Genomic DNA, 17,017 nt, shown 5'->3' with positions numbered 1-17,017 from the left:
CTCCTTTGCTTAAAATAGAAAAGGCCAATGACAATTGGCGAGTGGAATTTGCATGCAACTCTCCACCACGGACATACAGGTATAAAAGGAGATGTGTCACTCATTCAGATTTATTCTGAGGACCTCCTGGTCCTGAAAGGGAGTGGTGGGAACTTTGGGCACTTAACCGGGCCAGGGACTCAAGATCTCGTGAGAGTGTGCTGGACCAAACTCCAGGCATTCTCTGGTTACAGAGAGCACCTGCAGGTCCCCCAGCCTCTTGATGGAAGTGAGCGCCACCAGGAGGGCCGTCTTCAGAGACAAAGTTCTGAGCTCGGCCTGCTCTAGAGTCTCAAAGGTGGCTCTCTGTAGGGCAGGTAGGACCACAGAGAGATCCCTCAATCAGGCATGGTCTAGGATGATTCAACATCCTCGTACCCTTGAGTAACCTGTTGATCAGGTCACGCTGTTGTGAGGGTCTCCCATCCAGTGTAACATGGTATGCTGCTAGGGCAGCCACGTACACTTTCAGGGTAGAGGGAGACAGCCATCTCTCCAGCCCTTCCTGAACTAAAGACAGCACAGACGGCACATCTCTGTGGGTCTTCCCCATGCGAAGAACACCAGTTTGCGAAGAGACACCACTTCAAGGCATACAGCCTCCTCGTAGCATTCTGTCCTGAGTGATCGTATATACTACTGCTGGTGCTAGAGCGTGCCCTGCCTCTGAGTGCAAGGTCCCGCCTCAGGGGAATGTGCAAGGGAGGTACTACTGCCAGGAACATCAGATCCGAGAACCAAGTCCGGTTGGGCCAGTACGGCGAACGAACAGGGCTTGCTGCACATCCTCCCTGACTGAAGGCACTTCAAATAATGTTTAATTAGAACCACTTAAATGATTTTATTAATGTCAACTTAAGGATTTAGATAGTAATGGTAACTTAATTAACACTAGTAGGAATAGTGAAAATTTAAGATTAAGTTGAGTAAACTATACTATATGTATTAACAGTGCACAAAAGCTGCCTCAACGTGCTGGCACCCCAAGCACTCAAGACAGATTTCATGGCTGTCCGGAGTGGAGCGATAACGGCCACATCCAGTAGCACAAACGCAGAAGGACATCTTTAAAAAGACGCCAAGCATTTGCACAAGCTCTTTTAGAAGGAAATATACTCTTATGAATGTACTCTTTTAGCACAGTAGACTCAGCTGCCGAAGCACCCAGGGGAAACACAATACTCGACCGTGCGAGGGTGACAGCTGATATGTGCCATAAAATCCAGCAACATAAACGAATGGTGAGAGGACGAACACAAGCATGCGCTCGGCTCCTAAAAAATCTGAATGAGTGGCGTACATCATCGGAGAGTGGCATGCGAAGTCCACTCGTCAATTCTTATTGGCCTTTTCTATTTTAAGCAATGGTGATTGGGGCTCTCAAGATCGAACCCCTAGTGAACCCCTACATCAACACAACGTCGAGTGAGTGACAGACAGGGAGCTCCCTCTTTTCACAATCCAATCAATTTGCGATGGATACAATTAAGACTAATCCGACATTCTTTTCTCGATGGAAACTCCTGTTTCACTTGGAAATACATCCGATTACAAAAGTAAAATGGGTTGCAAACCGCATTTCAGCTTGTCTTGAAAAACCAGGAGCGGAGTCAGACCCACGACCCCCGGCGGAAAGAACGCCCCTCCGTGTTCATGGCGACTCCTGGAGACACTCCTCCACCCCTGGCAGTGGCCCTACCACTCCAGGTGATCGGGGAGTCCCTTCCCTCCTCCCCTCGCGGACGGCGGTCTTCTGTCGACCCCTCCGCGTTTCTGGGGGATGGCAGGGCATTGCTCCGCCCCTGGCAGCGGCTCTATCGCTCCAGGCGGTCGGGGAGTCCAGTCCCCAGTCCCCCGGCGGATGGCAGCGGCGCTCCCCCGGGTGGAGAGCAGTGTCGAGGAATCCGCGACGGGCATCCATCCTCCTTCCCAGGATTTGGTACCAGTGTAACATGGTTTAATGGAAAGGAGGAGGTGAGAACCGGCTTGGCAATATAAATAATAGTTTTAATGATAAACTTAAAAAGACACAAACACACACACATGATGGACATATCCGTAAACGATCTCTCTCTCCCGCACCATCCTCCACAGTCAGCCTTTATCCCTCTCTGAGGCTTAATTAGCCTGATAAGGGACCGGTGTGTAGAATCACGACCCGGCCCCGCCCTCCACCCTGCCACAATATACACTTAAACCTTCTTTGACTTTACTGTCACTTTGTCTGAAATTAAAAATGATCAGGTCAAACTAAATGGATGTGTTAGTTCCTTACAAACATATGAACCTCTGCAGAAAGTAACAGTAGTTTAAAGTGACTTACAAATGCTATCCTATACCATCTTTAATCGATTGATGACTGAGTGCTCAGTCATAGAATGATGAGGCTATGAAGATTTCTTTTTCCGGTTAATGACATGTTATCAGTCTTTCCCCCTGCCTATCAGATATCACAAGGTTATTACCAGAGTGCTCTTTTGTTGGTGACACTCAAACAGTTGTTGCAGATGCACTAAAGCTAAGCAGCTATGACAAGAAATAGTTAGCTCAGTAAGGCATGCGTAACATCTAATATTACCTGAAAAGAGAGCATTTTATCACTACTGTACAAAAAATTACCTCAATGTATTCCTTAATATATGCAAATAAAATGCTAAACAATTCAAAGGCATAACTCTGTACAAACACTGTAAATGTGGATGTGTGAAATTAACACACTGATTAAGCGCAAAATTATTTCTATTTGTCTGGGGATGTAACAAAATATCAACATACTGTTATAGATTTACTCTCTTTTTATTGTGTGTTTTTGTGGAGAAACACAATTCTGTGCAAGATACTTCTAATGCTGTCTTCGAATGTGGCCTAAACAAGTTATCTAAGGAGATAGCATAATTAAGCTTCCTACATTTTGGAACTGCCTTTTTGTTGTAAGCATGATAAGAAACCTTAAAATGCTGCCTATATAGACAGCTAACTAGGTTTTGGAACAGATTATATGTATCAGGCGTCCTTAATTCTGCATCTGCTGCTTTGGTAAAGCTCTCATTAAAGCAAGGGTCGGGAAAAAATTGTCATAAAGGAGCAATTTTTTTATTTTTGGTTGAAGCATTTTTTCAAATGAGCCATAGCACAAACTAATAATTTACTATTTTCTAAAAACAAAGATTTTCAATAAAATAAATAGTTTATTATGCCCATGAACTATTCAGAAACACAAAAACAAACAAATATGCAACAATTAATAGGTAACATGTTGCAATATGGAATTGAGTACATGAGTTTGTGCGGGTCTTCAAAAATTACTTAATTTTACAATTGATCATGAAAAGGTTCACTTCCCTTTTGGGCTGGCTGAAATGTAAACATATTTGAATGATAATCATGTTCCCCCCCAAAAAAAAATGCTGCCAAATGTGTGTGCTTGTATTGCACTTTGGTAATACAGTTTATGCTGCCTAAGGAAAATAAAACAGAACTCAGTTTTAGGTACAAGGTGTCTTGTTTTATTATATGATTTAATTACTTTCATCTTTGTTTAACACACACACACACACACACACACACACACACACACACACACACACACACACACTAGGGCTGTCAACGAATATTCTAAATTCGAATATATATTCGAATAGTTTTAAAAAACAGAAATTCGAAGGTGAAAATTAATATTCGAATGTGAGGAAAAAAAAACGCCCGCGGTAGCAGAGGCGCGGCTGTCTGCTTTGCGAGTGGGCGTGCACGCTGCCTGAGGGATCAGGGACAGGTCACATGAGTCGCACTGGTACAGCCGCGTCACTCACTGTTGAAAGTTGATTTATATGGAAGATGGCAGAAAGTGCAGAGCCCAACTCGACCGCAGCAGAGAAAGTGATTTTAACCCCCCAAAATCTAAAAAGCCATGTCTGGAAGTACTTTGGATTTTGGTCGGTAGATGGTAAAATTGTGGAGCCGCGAGATAAAGTTGTATGCAAGCTATGTAAGATGCAGTTAGCATACCATTCGACCACTAGCAACATGAGGTCACATCTCGAAAATGTGCACCCAAATGAGCATGGCATAATGTGTGGAACTCCAGCTAAACAGCAGCGTCTTGACACTTATTTTGCACCGCCCGCCACACACTCTTTGTCTGCATCACGACAAGAGGCCATCACGCAGAAATTAATTTCATTCATTTGTAAGGACATGAGACCAATCAGTGTCGTGGATGGGGCAGGATTCAGGGAGTTCTGTCAATCAATGGAACCGAGGTACCATATCCCTAGCCGTGGAACAGTCACCAATAGAATTGTAGAAGTGTATAACAGCACTTCAGACAAAATAAAGGAATCAATCAAAGACAAAGATGTGGCTCTTACCACGGACGGGTGGACATCCCTAGCAACAGCATCCTATGTTACAGCAACGGCCCACTGGATTAATGATGACTGGGAAATGCTTAACAATGTGCTAAAAACAAAAGAGCTTCAGGTAAGCCACACTGCAGAAAATGTAGGCGAATGCATTCAAGAGATCTTGGACGTTTTTGGCATAGAAAGGGGATCTCTGATTGCCATCACAACGGACAATGCCACTAATTACGTCAATGCAGTGGAGAGACATCTTCAAACAGTAAATATACCATGTGTTGCGCACACAATAAACTTGGCTGTGCGTAAAGGGCTCGGGGTCAGAGCCATTGAAATCCCTGTTAGTAGGCTGAAAGTGGCGGCCTCACATTTCAGCAAATCTTCCGCCGACAGCTACCTCCTTCAGCAGAAACAACTACTTTTGGGATTGAAAACTGAGAAGCTGATTAACGACTGTCCGACGCGATGGAACAGCACATATGAAATGATATGCCGTGCATCGGAGCAGCAAGCAGCTGTGTCTGCTGTCATCTTCGAGAAAAAACTGTCAAGAATGGAGCTGACCACAAGCGAATGGTCCCTAATGGAAAAGGTGAGCATAGTGTATGAAATATTTACCATTATAGGCTGGACAAATACAAAACTGTCCAAATAGATTTTTTTAAATAGGTAGAATGATGGCCCTAATTCACTTTGTGTGAATGTTAATAAGCTGGACAAATGCAAACCTGTCCTAATATCAACGCATTATATTTACTTATTTATCGCAGGTGCAAGAGGTCCTTAAACCCTTTAAAGTGGCAACCGAAGCACTTTCAACTGACAAATATCCAACAGCGTCAGCTGTACTGCCTTTAATACATGTTCTACTCGCTCAACTGAACAAGCAAACGCCAGACGAACCAGAACCACCTGCATTGTCAGAGATGAAGACAAAGATCGTCACAGATCTGGAGAAGCGTTATAGAGAGGAAAAGGGCGCATTTATGCTGCTTAACAAAGCGAAGTTACCTGGATCCACGCTTTCATCGCCTCGTTCATTTAAAAGAGGAGCAGAGACGGCAGGTGCAGGTGGCTATACTGGAGGAGATGAAACAAGTGAATGTGAAAGGAGGCACAGGAAGTGAGGCCTCTGCCGGACAGCCCCGTGATCAGCAACCTGCCGAGAAAACTGCGTTATCTGCTATGGGGTGTCTCTTCGGAGACACGTATTGCACGGACAGCCCAGACCAGGACATCAGTTTGCTACTTCAAAAAGAAATGTTGATGTATGAACAAGAGTCTCCAATACCTGCTCAACAAAATCCTCTCATGTGGTGGAAAACTTTGGGCTCTGGGAGATACCCTCACGTCGCCCAGATGGCAAAGAAATATCTTTCCATCCCCGGATCCTCAGTGCGCTCTGAACGCGTCTTTTCCTCCGCTGGGAATATAGTAAATAAAAAGAGATCAGCACTGGCCCCTTCAAATGTGGACTGTCTTGTGTTTTTGGCAAATAACCTGTAGACCCGACGGTGACAGTGCACTAAAAAGACAATGGAATAAATTGCAGTCATTTTTTTTTCCTTCCCTTTTTTTTTTTTAATACAAGCACCAAGAATGTAAGTAGCCTTTTTCGTTTTTAATAGCACTTTATTTTTTATGAACCTCAGGGTAAAGGTGTTGTCACATTTCTCGGAATTGTGTGCCTCATTTTATTTAACTTTAAACAGAAACATTAGCTTGTACTGACTAATTAGATATTGCGAGTGAGAGTGAGGTTTGCGGTCTTGCCCATTATTTGTTTTACTTTTTTTTGTGTAGGTAATACGTTGTTAAATATGTTTAAAATTAAATAAACTACCTATATAAGCAGTTCTGTCTCTTTGTATTAATTTGTCCTGTTGTTGACGTAATGCGCGTCATTGAAAAAATGCGCAACCAGATATTCGAATAGTTCGAATATATGTGTGTTTTTTCTAGGGAATATTCGAACGTCATTTTTTAGCAATTTTGACAGCCCTAACACACACACACACACACACACACACTCACACACACACACACAAACACATAGGTTACTAAACCTGCAGAGTTGTTTTCACAATGTGTAAGAGCAAACTGCTCAGTAGAAATAAAGCGAAACTCACAGCACTTCCTGAGATGATCGGAGATCATTTGCAGCATTCTCATAGATGGCATTTTTCTTGCAAAAAGTTTTCAGATGAATTAAACAGAGAAAAAGGAGCGATAACTCTTTACATGCGTGTGAGCCATGAGACAGGCTCATGCTGCACTCCTCTGAACAAACAGAGATTATGACACAAGCAATGACGCCTTTTCTTTTGTCTGTTTTTTTTATAATAATAAAAAAAAAAAGCACGTGTCTTGTGTCTAACATCATGTGTCACTCCAAGAAGTCTTACAGATCACCTGCCTGTTGTGGGTAGATGAGCGAAATTACTCGTGCATGAAATACCTTCATTTGGATGAGGAGCTTGAAAACTGGATTGAGTCTCATTGCATTTTGCGGGTGACGGTTGTTATTTCACACCCTGGGTGCACAAAAAAATTAGGTCGTATTGAACCTCTAAGTTCAATAGTTATTGGGAATCGAGGCCCAGAACTCTATGCATGTGCGTGTCTTGGTGAAGCGCTTTAATTGCTCTAGTGAACAGCAGAGCTCACTGCGCCCACATATCAAATCAGACGCGCATTGGCGGCTTTTCATTCGTCTGTTCTTCAAAATAAAATCACCATCAAACGCATGTCTTTGTGTCTAATTTCTTGTCATCACTCCGAGAAGTCTTATAGGTTGCCCTCCACATTGGCTGGTACATCAGCAAAATAATTTGTATGCATTTGGTGGTTGTTAATTTCAAACCTTGTTCACCAGGAGTAGGCTGTATGACAAATTCGGGAAAAAGAAAATCACACTTTTTTTGCAAATTTGCAATCGCACCCACACTTTATGCAGGAAAGTTATCTCTAGAAAGTTTTAAACGATCATGTGTTGGTGAATGTTGAGACACCCGATGAGCCACTTGATTTTTAACAAAGAGCCACTTGTGGCTTGTGAGACATAGGTCTTCTGGGTGATCAATCTTTGGTTCTTTATTTATCGACTTCTAGATGCAAGACAGCCTGCAGCAAAGGGCTTCTTTGACTTACAAATCTTATAAGAGTATATGAAGTGTGAGTACATATTTAGAAAGTTAGAAAGAGCAGAAAGAGAGACATAAAACAGGGGATCCGAACTGGCTTTGCTTCAGGACCTAGATTTTATATTGGATGTCAAGTTGACCCACCACAATACCAAAATTGATTATTGTAAAACAGCAGATTTCTAAATGTCTATATATACGTATCTGTCTATATACAAACCTATCTTAATATAGTATCAGTCATAGTTTCTTTTAATTTAAATAGCTCCAATAAATTTAGTCTTTGGTACGATACCAGCTCTGGTTCCTCGGTATCAATACTAAATTGATACTTAGGTAACAAATAAAAACCTCAGATTTTTTTATGAAATTGCACCGAAAATGACTTGTATAAAAGAACTGCATAAAGTATTACAGATTCTGTGTTTTCCCCCCAACACCCCCCATGCCATTGGTGGAGTCAGTGTTTTTATGTTGGTATAGACAGGTTGCTCAAAACAACAGAGGAAATTATGTGAGCCACGGAGACACAGTTTACAGTTTAAAAAAAAAATAAAAATACAATACGCTTACTTACAGTTGTCTCTGCATAATAAACTGGAAAAAGCATTTTAACAAAGAAAAGGTTACACACTTAAGCTTTGAAAAACAGTTTTAAAAGACAGAAAAACCAAACTTCAGGGCAGAATGCCAAGTGTCTTGTTGTGAGGCATGTCTCACTAAGTGTGATTGGATGAAACATTCCCCTGTACAGACTACACACCAGCACTTTAGTGGACTGATTCGCCTGGCTAAACACCCACCTTTAAAGTCATTCTCTCAACAACTCATCTCATCTCATCTCATTCTAATTTCAGTGTAACAACAAACCTCTCAGCAGACTGATGGTTATCAGTCCCCACAGCTTTTTCCCACTCTCACCTCAAAAGTGATTTCTCTTTCGCTCACAATCTCACAGCTGCTAATGGGCTCTCAACGTCCACATCACTACCTAACACTGTGAGGAAAAGATTACATTTTTCCCACTAGTTAGACACCATGTTATCGCAGTAGTCCAGATTAGTGATTTCTGACCACGTGAGCAGGTGGATTCTGATGTTTTTGGTGCCTCGTCGAGTTGAGACCAATGTTGAACAATAAAAACAGATTTGTAATTATTTGTAATCAGAATTTCTGTCCATCCAAAAGTAATAAGTATTGATTTTTACACAAACATTATATAATTCTTCTTGTGGTTATCTAGTTAATACTAAGGTATATAGCGCTTCATGCAAAACTCTGAATATCATTCAGCGATTTGAAAACTGGCAAATTCAGTGATTCCTCAAAAACGTTCATTGCATCAATAAGATCCCTGGTGATTTCAGCCAAATCTTGCCATTTTTTATGCAACATGCATTAGATGGACAGAGTATTTGTTGTCTGTGGGCATGCTGACTGAGGTTGAGAATATGCACTGTCGGACAAGTTTAAATGCAGTCACAATCAAATTTTAGACAATTCAGGATATGTGCTTTAACCAACTGTTACTCTCATCTGATTTTCAATATTTGTAGAAAGCAGCCATTTCATTGTATTATTTTGTGCCCATGGCACAAGGTTTGTGATTTTACAGTGTACTTGTGCACCAGCTTGAGAGTGTTTTTGTAAGTTAAAGGTGCTATAAGTAAAATTGACAACAAGTGTTTGAAATGGGTACTGCAGTCCAAATTCAAAATACTGGAGAGTTGTCTGCCACACCCCAGACTCGAAGCTCATGAGGGTTGCCAGAATGTTGATATGCAAATTAGCAAACTCAGCAGCTGTTTTAAAGGATTTCTGGGCTTTAAGCTGACTCCATCTTCCAAAGGTATCTCCAAAATGTCTCTTTGTTTTACTATGCTTCTGGTCATGGTGTTTTTTTAATGGATGGCGAGGCTTTTTAGGTCGGGTGGAATCTGTTATTTCTGATCCAATTAGTTTGCTGGCTTCCGTGGCTTAAGCACGCAGTGTTGTTTGCCTGCAAATTTGCTCAAATCTGGCAACCAAGCAGTGTCTAAATACTATTGGTGAGTGGGCAGTGGGCGGGATCACACAGGCCAAAACATAAACAGAAATTCCGGCCTGGAATGGAAATTTCAAAGTAGAATATAGTGGCTTTTTTACCAGAGAAGACAGTATTTCAACTTAGCATTTTTTCTAATTCTCTAATGACATATTATGGTCATTTTATGATTTAGTACAGTAAAATATTACATATAGCACCTTTAAGCTGACAGCAGATGGTGAAAGGACACATGACCCACCCTCCTCATTTAACCAGGCAAGAGAGGAGAACAGGTGCGTCGTCTGATGCAGTCCCCCTGAAACTCGAACCCATACTTTTACTCCCACTCTCACATTCACATGGGCTGTCTGCTGTTATGCTTCATGGCAGACTTTTCCAATTAGTTTTATCCATGTAACCCATGCTGGTGTCACATGAGACAACATATGGGCCATTGTAAAACTCAATCTGACATGAGACACTGCATTTAATCAAATCCCACTTGGGGACAAAATAATTTAAGCCCTGTGTATATGGAAAAGTGACGCGAGCAGAGCTATTTGAAATGCGTTAATCAATTAGAGACCAATTCTGATAGTAAATCCAGTTATTACACACTTCTCTGAAAGGCAAATCCCACATTTATGCGCTATAATTCTGTTTTCAATGTAAACTATGTTGTAGATGTCCTTCAGAGGTTGGAAAGCTTGATTGCACCCATGCGATTGCACACACACTCACAAATGTTCACATACACACAGTACAAAAATCATGAACCCTCATAGTGGAGGTTTTGCAGGTTTAACATGGTTCTTTCCATCATAGGAAAGAGTGATTTATGGCCATATTTTGCATCAGGTCACAGGAGAAGGCTGGGATAAAAAATGAGTCTATAAAAATATTCAGATATTACTCCTTATACCTTCATACCCACAAGTATACTATACATTCATACTCACAAGACCTGTAGCTCACTGAGAGACTTGCATTACTTCACATGAGAACAACAACTTCTAAAGAACTTTCATGTGTCATTGTGTATGAAATCTTATTTCCGTACGGTGAATGGTGACTAGAGCTGTCGTTCTGCCAAACATCTCCTTTTATTTTCCATGAAAGAAAGAAAGTTGAATGGGTTTTCAAGTTTAATTTTGGGGTGAACTATCCCTTTAGGTATCTGTAAGGCAGATGCAGGCAAATGTACCAGCTTGAAGTTAAGTAATAAATGCATTATTATAGAACTTCTCATATTGGATATATAACTTGTTATACATGGTAGATTTTAAGGAAGAAGTTACCATGCAAAACATAATAGAACATCCATAGGGATGTACCCATAAAAGGGAAGTGAGGGGTAAAATCAGTAATAACAACAGATTTATTAAGCCACCAGAATGGCATTTCCCATAATGAATATTAAGCCATGCCCTCTGCTGTGCTTAACCTACTGGGACATTTCTAAGTCATTACTACATTTCAGAGCCCACTGTTTCTATCACATTCCTTTCTTTGAATGTAAATCTGGAACTCAAGCACAGAGTCTTGTGCATCTCTCTCATAAGCAGCACAGTAAATCCCTCCTCATCTCACTGTGGGGATTTAGGCCTGTAATACTGCTTCCATGCCTCACCTACCACAGGAAGGGAAGGAGAATTAGAGAAAGAGCCCAAGCAAAACCTGCCTTTCACATTTCTGGTCCCACTTTATATCAGGTTTTATAAATTTGAATATTATGTACTTGCATTAAAAAGTAAGCATTTGATATAATGTTCTTCAAAACTACTGCAAGATTCACATTTAGGTTACGTTTAACCTAAGGTTAGGTTAGGTTTAGTATATAGGATAAGGTCAGGGGTGAGGGTAGGTTTTGGGTTAAGGTGGCTGTGGGACTCCAAATAAACTGTATACATGTAACGGTTACCCTGTCTTGTCTCACTGTTGCCCTTTGTTTGCAATTTTGTCACTTTTGTTATTCCTTAGTTTTCACTTTTGTCACCCTTGTACCTCCATAGTCTTCCTGTCAGCCCTCGTGTTCACTGTTCATTGTTTTCACCTGCCCTCGTTAAGTTTGCCTTTTGCTTCCCTCGTTATCTTGTTTGGTGTTCTGTTTGTTCATTGGCCCCTTAGTTCTATGTTCATGTATATATCCTGGTTTTTGGTTTAGTCCCTGTCTTTCGTTGATTGTTTGTGAACGTGGTTGTATGTTGGTGATGTTCGTTCCCATGCCTGTGTTCCCAGTTCCAGTGTTCTTGTGTTTTGTTTTCATTTTTGCCCATCGTGGTAGTTTTGTTTGTTCATCTCTGTTTGTTTCCATTCGTTTAAATAAAGTTAACTGCACTTGGATCCTCAACCTTTGTCAGCCTCAGTCCTCAATCGTTACAATACAAAGCCTGTTTGAAAAATGTATGAATGCAATCAAAGTTTACCATCCTTAAAAGTAGTGTAACACATACTCTACAATATGTTGAACATTAATAGAACTGCTAATATGAGTAGTTAAAGACACCAAATATAAAGTGGGACCACAATTTTTCTTTTTGCTCCTGGCCCTCTTGATGGGTCAACAGGTATTCCAGTGGTCAAAAGGGGGAGCTAAGTGTGTGAGTGGAAACACATATGGGGCCGTTGTCTGAGTGCAGCTACAGTACTGGGATTGCGGTTAAAAGCAAAAGCTCCTGCCTGGTGGCAATCAGTGCCCAGAGGGAACCGTTTGAGGAAAATTGCTTTGCTGTCATTCAGTCAGCAGAGCAGCATGGCAGAGAGGCAAGCATTAAGTCTACTGAGCGCCTTCAATGTGTGCCCATTAATGATTTAAATGAAGAGACCCCCAAGTTGCAAACTACAGAACATACTGTACGGGTAGCAACACGGGCAGCTTGTGCACTTGAGGACCCATAACACACAGCAAGAGTATGGAGTCTGAAGGAGTAACTTTTTTGTTCCAATAACTATGACTTTATTACGTGGAACACAAAATGTGATCTTTTTTTAAGAATATCATTGCCACTAGAGTTGTCAAAATTGCTGGTACTTCGGTACCATGTCGATAATAAAATTTAAGATGTAACAATACCAGTGTTTCTGCAGTACCGGTAGTTCTGAGTACAAAGCGAATCTGGTACCAGCGAGTACTTTTTATCTCCAGTGTATTCAATCCTTCCCCATATTATTCTTAAGAAAATGTGAAAAGCATTATGCTTTGACTAGTGCTGTTTCTGCTATCCTTTAAAACAGGAGTGCCCAATAAGTCGATCGTGATCTACTAGTCGATCGACAAAGGCAATAATGGTAGATCGCACAAAATTTCATTGTACTTAAGTTAAATTTTAATAAAAATAAATATAATGTCTTTCCATCTTTTAGTTTCTGTCTGACTTGCACTTGACGAGTAAATATTGACCAGGCGATGTTTTGTTTATTCAGTTGCCATGACAACTAGGTTTGCGAATACGCGCCTTCCAAGGACTTCTGAATGGAATCAGACAGTTTTGCCTAATCCGGGCAGTAGCATCGCAATTTCGCGCTCTATTCTCAGAAGTCCTTGGAAGGTGCGTATGCGCAAACCTAGTTGTCATGGCAACTGAATAAACAAAACCTCGCCTGGTCAATATTTACTCGTCATCAGAATGAGGTAAATGCCCTGGCTATTGTAATCTATTGTGCTGTAGGTGTTTTGGGTTTAGTTTTAAAACTGAATGATATCCACATTGATATATATTGTTTTTATTAATTAGAAGATGAATTCCATTTAGGGATACATGCAGTAGTCCCAACAAGCATTTTCTTATTTTAAATGAAACTGTGTTTTTTTAGTTGGTAGATCTTATTGAGTTGGTCATTTAAAAGTAGATCATCACACAAAAAAGTGTGGGCACCCCTGCTTTAAACAAAGTAAGCCTCAAAGACTCAAATAACCACAAATTAATATTTTTCATGACTTATTTTCTGCATTTTTATCAGGCTTAAGCATTATTCAGCAAGCCACACTTCTGCTCCCAGTAATGCCTTGCAGTATGAATAAATTATGCATATGAAAATGTAATGCTCATAGCTTTACTGTTTGCAGATTTTAATTATGCCGCTGTTATTGTATTTGTTGATTATTGCAGTTATTTTTCATTTTGTGATTATTCAGAGCTCATCATATTTTTAATACGTTGTTTTTGGTTGTCACCATTATTATGATTTGTATGTCAAATAATATGATACAAATAATATGATGCCCTTACATTATAAAAAACTTTGCACTTCGGTCACTGAGGGCAGTATTTTAAATTTCAGTAAGCGGAGACCAAGTTTTGCTCAAGAAAAGTCAACCTACTGCATCCAAATTTACATTGAAATCAGTCTGGAAAAATGACTTATGGTTCAGACTGTTCCTCACACAAAGCTATCATTTGTCTTCAGAAAACTTGTAATACAGTGCTCCAGTCAAATGGAACATTTGTATGGTGCTTTTGCATCACTTTTGAAAGTTTTAGTCAACAGTCCCTGTAATTGCATGGGAAAGGGTGACCAGAACATTCTTGAAAATTCAAAATGCACCTTGTTCCCCTTCTGTCACTCACTCGATGTTGTGTCGAATGAAGTGACACAAGGGGTCTTCCTGGGACGCCGAAACGTATCTCTGAACCTGAGAAAAGGCCAATGTCAAGTTGGCAGACAGAATTTGCATGCCCCGCCCCAGACATACGGGCATAAAGGGAAGCGGGGCAGCGAGTGCCAGTCAGAATTTTTCTTTGGAGCCGAACGATTGCAACAGCAAAAAGAGTTCACCACTGTTCCACTCACCTCTACTGGCGATAAGCACTGCTGTTGGATCTACGGCGCGTTTCCACATGCAGGCAGCGTATTATGAATGGTTCATGTTCTCAGTGTGAGAACAAAGCCATGGCAATATTGTGGTCGCGGCTTTCTTTTCTCACGAGAGAAAGCAACTTCAGCCGCCCCCCGCGTCGTTCCTTCTTCTCACGGGATTGCAAGTTTGCTTGCTTCCGTCCGAGCTCGGGATGAGTGCGGCTCGCTTCGCTGCCAGCCGGCATTATCCCTTGACCTGCGAGTTCTCAACCGGGACTTACACAGACTCCTGTTCAAAATGCTCATGCAGAAACAGATTCTTACCTGCGTTCGACAGCTAGATTGGTTTGTGGCGGTAGACCTGAAGGATGCGTACATCCACATCTCCATTCTGCCTCGACACTGACCGTTCTTACAGTTCGCGTTCGACAGCCAGGCGTATCAGTACAAGGTCCTCCCCTTTAGCCTGTCCCTGTCCCCTCGCGTCTTCACGAAGTTCGCAGAGGCAGCTCTTGCCCTGCTAAGGGAAGTGAGCATCTGCATACACAACTACCTCGATGACTGGTTCATCCTGGCTCACGAGAGAGTTACTGTGCGTTCACAGGGACCAGGTGCTCAGGCACCTCAGCCATCTAGGGCTTCAAGTCAACTGGGAAAAGTGTAAGCTCGTCCCGGTTAAGAGCATCTCTTTTCTCGGCATGGAGTTAGACTCAGTCCCAATGACAGCGTGTCTCACCAACGAGCGCGCTCAGTCAGTGCTCAGGTGCCTCACTCTCTTCGAGCCCGGCACAGCGGTTCCTCTAAACAATTCCAGAGGCTCCTGGGGCATATGGCATCCTCAGCCGTGCCACTCGGGTTGATGCATATGAGACCGCTTCAGCACTGGCTATAGACTCTAGTCCCCAGATGGGCATGGCGCCACGGCACATACCGTGTGACAATCACCCCTTCTTGTCGTCAGACTTTCAACCCTTGGACAGACCTCTGCTTTCTGCAGACAGGAGTCCCCTTGCAGCAGGTGTCCAGGTGTCAATGAAAAAATTGTTCAATGGTTTTTATTCATTCCAATTATGCGTTGCATATAGCGAAGGCAAAATACAGTGTCTACGCGTGTGGACGCTGGGTCACATGAGGATAGTGTAAAGAAGTCTCACACATTCATGCACTTGCACAGATGCCATACGTTAGCTTGTGACTGCCACATCTCTCATCACTCACATAAATTCACACACCACAGACTTTCTAAATACTACACAATGCTTATGTGAAGAAACACACACAAACACATGTACAAATGCACTCCTGGCAGGTCCTATTACCACACACTTCCTCTCTACACTCTCTCAAACTCAACCTTGTTCTTTTGCTACCTCTTACACATGCACCAGACTTCTCAGGTTTCGATGAATCAGGCCTGGTGAATAATGTATAAGGTACAAGCTGTGAAAACCTGGACAGCACTGTAGGCAGCAGGCACAGATTCTAAATGAAAGTTTAGAACATTCAGACAGACTGTATTCACCAGTGTTATAGTGTAACTGCCTACAGACAGCACTGTCTTCATTACAGCTCTGTAAAAATCTTCATAATCAACTTTGCTCTGTTTAAAGTGAGCCTGTCAAAAAATGTCATTTCAAATAATAAAATGCATTGCTCTGAGCCTGTTGAGAAATGATGTCATTACTGGCAACAGAATACCAAAGAAACGGAAAAATAAATGGAAAAATAAATAAATAAATAGCGTTTTACAAATTGGAAGAGATTTCCTTGTGTTGAAAACCTAGGAAATTGACTAATGACTAGTTAGCATGCTGGGAGAAAGAAAATTACTTGTTAAAACATTATGTTTTGCTCCATATTTGTACAATGGAGAGGTGGGCAAGAGCACCACACAGCTAAAAGCTGCCTTAAAGTTCTGCCATAAAACCAGCTTTTCTTTCTGTAAGGTTGAAACCTTGCTTTCAAAAGCAGCTAATGTGTCACAGTTAACATTATATATGGTGTCCCACATCATCGCTTAGGAAAATCTATATCAGCTTTGTAGAATCATAAGTCTTCAAACAGGACCAAAATTCAACAGTAATTTCAATATGTATGCATATACATTCTCTCCAAACAGCACTAATTTTTAGAGTCCACAGTCCTGCAGTGCAAACTGTCATTTCATTTGAAATAAAAAACAAGATACATTTTCAAGATAGAATTATCTCTGTTGTGACAACTGGCATCCATAAAGAAAGAAAGAAAAAAAAGACAAATGGATATTTCTGACTCTGAATGCTGATTGGAAGAGCCACTTTCAAAGCCATTGTAAAATAACAATAAAAGCACTCCTGTTACCACACATTCTGTATTAATATTCCAAGTTGCTTTGATGCTTAGAAGCCATAAGCAGTCTACAAGTTAATGCATTATATTACTTGGCAGAAGAATTGATTATTCCAATTATTATTAAGAAAAAAATGTTTACTGTTCATTGAGCATTGGAGACTTATTGCAACGCACTGCCATTGCCGCCATCTGTGCATTTTTACAAAAGGTAAGTGGGGTTTTAAGCAAAAACACCACCTTTTGTGGCTTATTGCTTTATTATAGTAGGCTGATAATTTGTTGGCTGAAAAACACTAGCACTCCCTCATGGATGGCAGAGAGAT

The 17,017-nt window shown here is 41.2% G+C and overlaps 1 protein-coding gene and 1 long non-coding RNA gene across 2 annotated transcripts in view; one reads left to right on the top strand and one right to left on the bottom strand.

The window, feature by feature from the left end:
- Nucleotides 1-17,017, bottom strand: part of gfra1a (gdnf family receptor alpha 1a) — a 153,580-nt gene that overhangs the window by 111,686 nt on the left and 24,877 nt on the right. The window lies entirely within an intron of this gene.
- LOC127660634 (uncharacterized) overlaps nucleotides 1-17,017 on the top strand; it is a 115,905-nt gene that overhangs the window by 98,426 nt on the left and 462 nt on the right. The gene's annotated exons all lie outside the window — the stretch shown is intronic.

The sequence above is a fragment of the Xyrauchen texanus genome, chromosome 20 (assembly GCF_025860055.1).
Source record: "Xyrauchen texanus isolate HMW12.3.18 chromosome 20, RBS_HiC_50CHRs, whole genome shotgun sequence".
In the NCBI taxonomy this organism is placed as follows: domain Eukaryota; kingdom Metazoa; phylum Chordata; class Actinopteri; order Cypriniformes; family Catostomidae; genus Xyrauchen; species Xyrauchen texanus.
Note: the sequence above shows the minus strand (reverse complement) of the source record. Positions and strands in the feature narration are given on the sequence as shown.